Genomic DNA, 10,102 nt, shown 5'->3' with positions numbered 1-10,102 from the left:
TAATCTTGTTCTGAACATTGAAAACCTCTTCAGCTGCTCTCATTATACCTAAATTTGATTACTGCTTTGATTTCACACCTCTTTCATGCAGGCTTTTCCTCTCTCCTTGTCTGGAATTGTCAGGCCTGAGAAGAGAAATTTTGTCGAGCCTTGGGACAGTTCCCATCATCTATCCCTGCTCCTAATGCTGCTTTGAATTATCTTGGGAACCTGAGCATGAGGGAAACTGGGAGGAGTTTAGTGAAAAGAAAAGTAAGGCACAGAGGCCACAGTGTAAATGCAGTCTGGGTTACCAGTCTGCAGTGTTGTGGGGATCTGGGCCATGCAAACTGATGGTTTTCTCTGTGAATGGCTGATTGCTTATGTATCTCCTCCTGAAATTCCTGTGCACCAGGGCTGGTGCTGGAACTGCAGCCACACAAACTCCCCATGGAGCTGTGTGGGACCCAGTGGGAATCATTTATTTGCTGCTTTTGATGAAAAGTTGTGACATGAACCTCAGTGTCAGGGAGGTGACACGTTAATGCTGCTGCTGTCAGACAGTGCCCACACACTGTGTCTGGAGACAGCTCAGGAAAAGATGAAAAAAACCCAGGATTAAATCCCATGTGCTACTGAACTCTATCAGAAACTGCTTGGAGTGAAGTCTGTGAAGTGACTGGGGAGAGCTGGATTAAAGGGACAGCTCTGAGAAGTGTGTGGTACGTCAGTGGTGTCCTAATACTGATCTTTGCACAGAGATGAAAAAGTATCAGTTTGCATGGCCTGAATGTCTGGGTCTGGAAACTGTGGGTTGCACAAGCAGTGGTGAGCTCATCTGGCTCTGAAATATCATCTCTGCCCCTTAGCCAGGAAGGTCTGGCTAAGCATCAGAGTTGTGAACAGATTAATAAAAATCAGTCATAACCCAGAAGCAAACCTTGGCAATACAAATCTATGGCAGGTGAGGAGACCAAAAGCTTTCATTATTGTTTTTGGAGAATGAATTCAGCAATAAAAAATCCTCTCTTGGCATTAAAATGCTTTAGTTTCAGCTCTGCCCCAGACTATCAATGTCAAGTGTTTCTCTGGGTAGCTGGGGGTAGGTTCTCCCCTGTAGCTCTCTGCAGGTTGGTGCTAATTAAAGATGTTCTCTCAGGTTCAGATGTTTTGGTGCCTGAGCAGGGAGTGCAGAACAGGGATTACCAGTGCTGAAATTTGCTGTGCTAGAAAGTCCAAGGGACAAATTTGTGCTACTTAACACGTTTAACTAGGAGGACCAATTCTTGTTGTGTTTGTACCAGAGTCTGGGGACAGAGGGGTTTCCAAAGGAAATCTTAGTCCATGTAGAGCTGAGGCCCCTGAGCTGGGGCTCCCTCCAGGCTGGTCCAGCCCCTCAGGGTGCCCAGGAACAGGGGCTGCCCACAGCCCAGTGCACCCTCATTAGCCCTGGGGCTACCCAGGCAAGAGCCATGGCTGAGGCTCTGCAGGACCAGGCAGGCTCAGCCCTGCTCCAACATGGGATCCCATGGGACAGGGCACGCTGGGATTGGCCCCTACAGCTACCAAGTGTGTCCAGAGAAAATGCAAGGAGAGGGTGACCTCAGTCAGTGGGACCCCTGTGTGCACAGGTACCCCCACTCCTGGGGTGGCTGTGCCAGCTCCCCCAGGGACCTCCAGCCCTGGGAACCTGGAGCAAGTGGAAACCACAACTTTGTAAATGCTGCCCGTGCCCGTAGCAAATGCAAAGAGAACTTGGTTGAGAAAAAGAATTTTTTTTTATTTATAGAAGAACAGCAGCAAGAATACAGAAAACTTTTTCATTGTAAGAATATTTGTAACAGCAACAATCCATTGAACGTATGTACATTTTGTAACAACTACAATCCATAGAACATATGTACCTAAGAACGTATCTAGCAAAAATATATGAAATGTCTTAGCCGAAGTCTAAATCCTATATCCTGAAGATAGCAACAAACTCTAAAACGTATGTACAAAAGGGTGACATCTTTGTCTGGGATGTCCATCAGTCCTCGAAGAAAAGCAAGGGCCATGGTCACTCCAGTCAGGCACAGAGGGTTCTTCCATGTGTCCCCAGGCTGGCACATGATGACACAGCAGGACTCTGCTACCAGAACTGAGTTTGGCTGGGTCTGGGATGGAGCTTGTGTGGCCTAAAGTGAAGTCAAGACAGGCTTGGCCACCAGACTCCAGTGCATGAAGAGACAAGCCAGCCTGGCAGCAAGGGACCCACTCTGTCTGTGGGGACCACGTGCCTGTCCTGCTGCTGGCATTGGTCTTCATCCCAAAATCATGGCCTCTTCCTCATCTTTTTCATCAATGTCCATGTCCTCTATGTAGTCTTCCATTTCCACTTCCATCTCTTCTTCCTCATCCATGTCCACTTCCATCTCTTCTTCTTCATCCACGTCCACTTCCATCTCCTCTTCCACATCCCCATCCACCTCCATCTCTTCCTCTCCAGTCTCTTCTTCCTCCATTTCTATGTCCTCTGGAGAAGTCTGTATATCCACCTCCATCTCTTCCTCTCCATTGGTGACAGCTTGCAGAGATGGCAAAACCTCTATGTCCTCTCTAGGAGACTGTATATCCACCTCCATCTCTTCCTCTCTGTTGGTGACAGTCTGCAGAGATGGCAAAACCTCAGAGAGGGGTCCCTGTCCCACACCATTCCCATAGAGCTCCAGCCCACCCAGGCAGTTGGGGGTGTCCACCTACATGGAATGGCACCATACCTTCCTAAAGAAAAATTTGAGCATCTTGTAGAGATAGATGAAAAAATCCATGCTCTTGGGAGCTTTCAGGACTGATGGGGGTAGCAGGCGGCAGGTGACAAGAAGAGTGGCAGGAGTAGGCAGGAGCAGTGCGAAGGGTGGGCTGACGCAAGGGTCAGTGGCTGTGTTGTGCTCTTTGCTGGGTGCTGGCAGTTCCAGTTGGAACGTGGACTGTGACATCACAGGTCCCAGGAGTCCAGGGTCAACCTGAAGTGGACAGTGGGGATCCCTGAATGGTTAGGCTTGGAAGGGACCCTGAAGATCATTGTGTTCCAAGCTGGGCAATCTTCCCCCAGACCTTGGGAGCCCCAAGGATGGGGCACCCACAGCCTCTGTGCACAGCCTGGGCCAGTGCCTCACCACCCTCAGTGTAAAACAGCAGCTTCCTTAGATCCAGCTTCAATCCGCCTCCTGCAGTTGAAAGTCATCCCCCTTGTCCTGTCACCAGAGGCCCTGTTGAACTCTCTGTCCCCTTCTTTCTTGTGGGACCCTTCCAGTCCTTCACAGCCACAGTGAGGCCTCCCCAGTGTCTCCTCTTTCCAGGCTGAGCATCCCCAGCCCCACTTGGACAGCAGTCAGTCAGATCAGGGGGAGTCAAGGCTGAAGGGTAGTAAATAGCATCAGGAACTGACAGATGGAAGCTTTAGGCCCCATTATTTTGCCTCTAAATTGTACAAAATAAATAACAGTGGAGGGGAAGATGGTGGGACACTGGCTCTGTTCTAACTGGTGATTTTTTTTTTTTTTCTTCTTTTCTGTCATGCTGACCCAGGTTTTTCTGTTTGAAAGGAAGCTTGGCACAATGTCCACTGTCTTCTCCATTTGTGAAACACCAAGCAGAGTCTGGGCAGGCTGATGATGCAGAGCAAATCTGCAAATATACTGGTGATCCTGAGCCTGGGGATGCAGCTAAACCCAGCCAAAAGTAATTTCTGGAAAGTCGAGCCTGGTTTACATTTTCTTGAGTTTGGCTGTACCAACTTAACCAGTCATTTATAAAAAAGAAAATAAAAACCTCAAATCAAAACAGACAAAAACCCAAATAAACAAACCCACGCAAACCAATCAAACAGATAAAAAACCCCAAATAAAACCAAAGGGAATGAGGAGTTGGTATAGTTGTGAGGACATCACAGCAGGCAAATGGCTGCTTCCCACAGGTTCACCATAAAAAGCCACATATAACAGCTGCTCCAAAATATACCCAACAGGAGAACTATAAAAAGTGATACATGGCAACTTTGGGGCAGCTCCACATTAAGGTGAAGGATGAGCAGTGCTACAGATCCAGCATTCCCCACCCTCCAGGCTGCTGTTTGCTCCTGATGAAAGACCCTTGCAGGACTGTGGCCCCTCTCAGTGCAGTGTACATCATTCCCACAGCTCTCAGCTGAGCCACTGGCATTTCCAGAACTAGATCCAGGATCAATCCTACTGCCTGCTGAGCATCTGTGGAAGATCCTGAGCATCTTCATGCCTAGAACCACAAAACAGCTCAGGCTCTCCCTGGACTGGGTTTTCAGGGGAGGTTTCCATATCCCTGTGAGATCTGTTCATCCCTCAACACGTCTGACTTTATGTACAAGGATGCATTTGGGTTCCTTCCTTGCTCCTGTGTGCCAGTGAGAACCATCCATGTGAATGGAGGATGCTGTGAACAGGAACATTTAATCCTGGATTGCCATTTTGCTTCACTGTCACTCAGTTGAACATGGTCCTTATCTAAGATGGACTTACAAGAAATGTGTAGGAATTTTGTCTCTGAGAGGAGCAGAAAGCAAATTTTCTACACCACATTCCCAGCAGATGCAGTTTCCCTGGCAGAGCAGTTCATGTGCCTGGGAAGAATGTGGAGACCCATTCAGAGATCACAGGTTCAGCTGGCCTTTGGCTTTGTGTACCTCATTTCACATGTCCAGTTTCAAGGGCCATTAAAAGAGGCACGTTTGCCTTGCTACCCAGAAGTGCTGTAGTTATTTCCAGGAGAAAACCAAAAATTGACTGTCCTCTGGTGAGGTAGAAATCCCAGCACAATTGTGACTCTGTGAGCAAAGACAGCCTGTGCTTTTTGGGGCTGTAACAGCTGAAAGTGTGGCAGAGCAGTTTTTATTTTCTTTTTAGAGTCCTGAAAACATTGTTCCCAAAACAATCTTTCTCTCCTGTCTTCTATCACAAACTGTGGAACAGAGAAAATGGAAAGGAGCAGAGGTTTGTTCAAATTGGCTGGGTTTTTTTTAAGTCTTAAAATAGTGTCAGCTTGATGCATGATACTTTAGAATTGGATTAGTAGCACCTATTTCATCCCACTAGAGAGGTGGGATTTAAGACTTCCAACAACATAAACACTGGATGTGCAAGAGCTCAGTTTTCCACCCCTCACAGAAGTATTTTGCTGCACTATTTTAAGCAGCCTCAGCCAGATATATTAAAATACTGCTCCAAACAACAACAGAATGAAAAGGTTCCACCCAATGGGGAAAAATAAGAAAAGTGGGTGGCAGCCCTTTCTGAAGGGCTTGTGTTGATTTTGCAAAGTCAGATGCAAACAAGGTTTGCCGTATTTCTTTCCTAGAAAAATGTAGCTATTTAATAGAAATCTATCTCTGAGGCTGCTAAGTTGAGTATGATTTTAGATCAGGGAGGAGCAAAACAGCTTCCAGAGAAGCTGTGGTGGTGTCACCCTTGGAAGCGTTCAAGGCCAGGTTGGATAGGGCTTGGAGCAACCTGGTCTAGGGGAAGGTGTCCTGAGTATGGTGAGTCCAGGAAAAGAAACTTTTGGTTTTCCTGAGATGCTGCCTTTGTAAGGGGAGCTCACAAATACCCCATGTAGTTTGAAATGCCCTGAGCAGAACCCAGCCTTGCTTTCTCACAGGTGATGAGGGATTTTCACTTGTATTTTATGGGGGATTTTCAGAGGGCAGTGCAAGAGCAGCTGAATGAGTTTGACAGGCAGAAAGGGCCAGTGTGGCAGCAGCTTAATTCAAGGGAGCTTTTCCTTCTGTGATCCTGTATAACCTGAGGCACTCTGGGGCTCTTGAACCCGGCAGCTGGGCAAGTTAATCATTGTAACAAGTGATAAATTAACCTGCTCCACTCTCCTTAGCATGGGTGTGATGAGCATTCAGAAAACCCGTGAGCACTTGCCAAGATGGGAGCTTGTTCTTTGCCAGGGAGGAGGGAGAAAATATTGCTTGGAGTAAATAAAGCAACTCTGCTTCCCCAGGAAGAGGAAAAGAAGCAATTAAATATGTGAGTGCTGCATGGAATCATTTGCAGAAGGATATATCTTGTCTGCTATGCAGGAATGTTCCCAATAAACCATGCTTCTCCTGACCTTTATTTTTCTGGATTTCTACCACATGATACAACAGACTCTTAAAGAACCAAAACACCTTGTGGGGAGGCATTTTTTCCTTTCTTCAGAGTGCCTCACCTTACCAAGCATGCCTTGGGCATCTTCCTCAGTGAGAGGAGGAAGGAATGAAGTGGCCTATAGACACATGTATTTATATATAGGAAAAGCCATTTTGGAGAAGTCAGAATGGCAGCTCTTCCAGAAGACATGGACATTCCTGCTGGGAGGAGGCAGCCTAAAACAGTCCCACCCCCTCCACATGGGATAGGTGGGGTACAAACCATACAAAACCTGAGGTTCTGTGGTTTGTTTTATGTTTTTAACTGAAATGAGACCCACAATGCTGAAAGCATGGAGGAAGTGCTGCCTGGGTATCACCCCTCCTGCCAACCATGGATTGATTTTCCTCTCCCAAAGTTGGCCAGAGCTTTGTGGAAAATGAAATGTCCTGTCATTTCACTTGATAACAAAAGCTTCCCCAAAGAGTTTCACCACTTGAGTGCCCTCTGTGTTAGGGAGAGCAGCAGGCTGGGGTTGTTCCTGTAGCACAACAGCCCCAGGAAATCTGGGCAGTGGTGGCCAGTGGTGCTGATGGGGGAGCAAAGCACCAACCTCCACCTGGAGACGGGAGGTCAATTCCAAGATGAGAACCAGCAGTGTCACCTGGACTGTACAGATTCCAATGTGAATATACTTCTTGTGCTCTGATCTATGAGATTCTGTATTTTTAATGTATTGATTTGCCAATATTTTAATGCTGTCATGTTCTTTCTATATGCTGTACAAAGGAACTGAATGTTATATTTCTGTGTAGAGTGTTTCTCTCATGGTTGGGCTTTAAATATAGATGCAATTCCAGTGTCCCACGTGTAGGACCCAGATCCCCTGTAAGCTGCTCAAGCTGGGAGGATTTTGATGCTGATTACCATTTGATAGGGAATCTGGATGTGTACCAGAGCAAACTTTGCAATTAGCTCTTCCCCATACCAATCTGGAGGGAGGAGGAAATCTGGGCACTTTAAGCACTTTGTAGTGGATGCTAATCCCCTTGCCTTCACCGGGAAATCCCATGTAAACCCCAGGCATGTGAAGAACAGCTCCTTGAGAACTGTGCTGCTGGCAAGCTGCATCCGAGCCTTTGGAAAACTGGGTTAGGTGGGATGTTTGTGGGTGGTAACAGCACTGGGCAGTGAGAGACTGTAGTATTGTCCACAAGGGTCCCAGGATGAAGGAAGAGACGAGAAAGTTGACTCCATGTATCAGCAAGCTAGGTTTATTATTTTATGATAGAAAATATATTAAAACTATACTAAAAGAACAGAGAGAAAAGATTTCATCAGAAGGCTAAGCTAAGAATAGGAAAGGAATGAATAACAAAGGCTTGTCTCCCACCGAGACGGTCTGGACAGGTGAACTGTGATTGGGCGTTAATTCCAAATAACCAGATGAGACCAATCACAGATTCCCCCTGTTGCATTCCACAGCAGCCGATAAGAATTGTTTACAGTTTGTTCCTGAGGCCTCTCAGCTTCTCAGGAGGGAAAAATCCTAAGGAAAGGATTTTTCCTAAAACATGTCGGTGACATCTCACCCTTTTTATTTTAAATAAATTAAAAGGAAAAGTGTTTGCAATTTCATCTGCTGGGCCATGCAGAGGAAAGAACAAGCACCTGAGAGGCTTAATGTTGCCAATCAAAACATTAATCAGTGCTGATGTGGAACCGTCAGGGAAATTCTTCACCTGCAAAACACCAAATTACATCACACACCAAAACAATCTTAAGATATAAGAAAATGCAAAAACAATGAAAAGAAAGTTCATTGCTTCAAGTCCAAACAGCTGAGTTTCAGGAAAAGTCCAAACTGAAGATGTTCCTCTCTGACATCGCTGAAAGTCCCTTTTGGTCCTGAAACAGGCTTGCTTGGCTTTTCAACGCTTTTTGAGCTGCTAGCTCTTTCAACTCTTTTTATTTAATTTTTTTTTTTTTTTTTTTTTTTTTTTTTTTTTTTTTTTTTTTTTTGGACGAAAGAGCAGCAGCAGAGAGGAGCCACTGAGGCTCTGCGGGGGCCCTGTCCCTCGTGGAAGGAACAGGGACCCCAGACCTGGCCTACAGAAAGGTGGTCCAGGTCCTCGTGGAAGGATCAGGGATCCCAGACCTGGCCTACAGAACGGTGGCCCAGGTCCTGACGGGAGAAGCAAAGCCCCCGAACCAAACAGCCGCTGGCCGGGCGGAGGCCCTGGCCCAGGGAACCGAGCCAAACGGCCCAGACCCGGCCCGCGGAGCGGGCTCCGTGGTCTCACAACCCGGCACCCTGCTGCCAATGCCTGGGCAGCACGAGTGACCGAACGCTTCCTCCCCTCTGAACCGGTGCAGACCAGCAGCTGGGGAAGAGAAGCTTTCCCAGGGATCATCACCCCAGATCTGGGGGTGCTTTGTCCCCAGAGCAATTGAGCGACGCTCACTTTCCACTGTTTCTCCTGCCTCTGCAACGCAAATGCAAAAGGTGTTCCTCCTTTCTGCCCCTCGGTACCACCCCCACTCCCTGCGGGCTGGGGACCAGAAGCAGAAGGCTCAGGAGCCACCTCCCCCACGGTGCTGGGGTGTGCAGGGGGAGTCAGGCATTCCAACCCCCAACGGGAACCTCCGAACCAAACCCGAACCGGCCCGCGAAAAACGCTGAGTTTGAAAGCAGGCAGACGGGCTGAGCCCGCAATCAGCTGTCGAGCCACAACCCCCCCACGGAGGGGCAGACCGGCATCCCCTTCCCCTGTCCCAGCTCCCCCCGCAGGGGCAGCCTCGGGACAGCCCGAAAAGCTCGGGGGGGAATCCAGGCTGATCGCAGGCGCCGCGGTGGCCGCCGCGGGGAGCGGCGGGGCCACGGGCGGCTCCAATGATGGTTCCGCTTGGTGGTTCTCAACCTCAGCCTCCTCCACTGGCATGGCAGGCAAAGGCGGAGCCGCCGCGTTCGGAGCCCTCACGGGCTCTGCTGGAGGGTCGAACGCGGATTCGACCGGCGCGGGCGGCGGGGCATCGACCCCCGCCGGGCTGGGGACAGCAGCCGCGTCTTCTCCGGGTACCGGAAGCTGCAGCGCGGGCGCAGACAGCAAAGCCGGCGGAGCCGACACGGGAGGCGGCGGGACAGCCGCGGGGGGCGGCAGGGGCGCGGGGCCCGCGCCCACCGGTGCCGCCTGCACTGTTGTCTCACTTTGCTCTGGGAGCGGCAGCGCAGTCGCGAGCTCTTGGCGATTGCTGTCGAGTGCGTCGCCTAGCAACTCGGGCGAAGCCGCGGGAGGCGGTGCTTCTGCCACGGGAACGCCGACAAACTCCGCTGGAGGCGGCGGGTCCGGTCCGGGCTGAGGCGGTGCCGCGGGATGGGCCGCGGGGACTGGCACCTCCTGCGGGGCGGGTTGGGGTGGGGCCCGCGGCTCCGGCTCGGGCGGTGGAGCCAACTCACCTCCCCCCTGAAAGCAGCGAGGCGGGGGCGGCGGTTCCGTCGGAGCATGCTCCAAAGGCGCAGAAAAAAACTTTTCTTCTGTCGCGGGCAAAACTTCGCCCCCCTGCCCCGATTTGGGGGTCTGGGAACCTGCAGGCTGTGGATTTGCACTGGTTCCCCTCTTGCCAGCGCCAGCGAGAAGGGAGACATACCTCGGCAATCCGCAATCCACTGATATGTAGACGCTTTCCGTTTCAAAACTGGGAAGAGAGTTCTGAATGACGGATAAACCAGAGGAAATCCAAGTCCCCGGTAAAGAAGGTCTCGGATAATGAATTCCATGCATTCTCATATGTATGAATCAAGGGCATACAGCACATCAGTGAAAAAGCCATGGTGCTTTGCCCACCTGAAAAACTCATAGAAATGTATCTTCAGCATAGGAATTCTGTCCTCATGACCCCATTTTTGCCAGAGGCCAATAAGTTTCTCCTCTGAGGGAGAGAATGGAACCTCCGCCTCCGTAGGCACCCTT

Source organism: Haemorhous mexicanus, chromosome 16, assembly GCF_027477595.1.
Source record: "Haemorhous mexicanus isolate bHaeMex1 chromosome 16, bHaeMex1.pri, whole genome shotgun sequence".
In the NCBI taxonomy this organism is placed as follows: domain Eukaryota; kingdom Metazoa; phylum Chordata; class Aves; order Passeriformes; family Fringillidae; genus Haemorhous; species Haemorhous mexicanus.
This window is presented reverse-complemented; position numbering follows the sequence as displayed.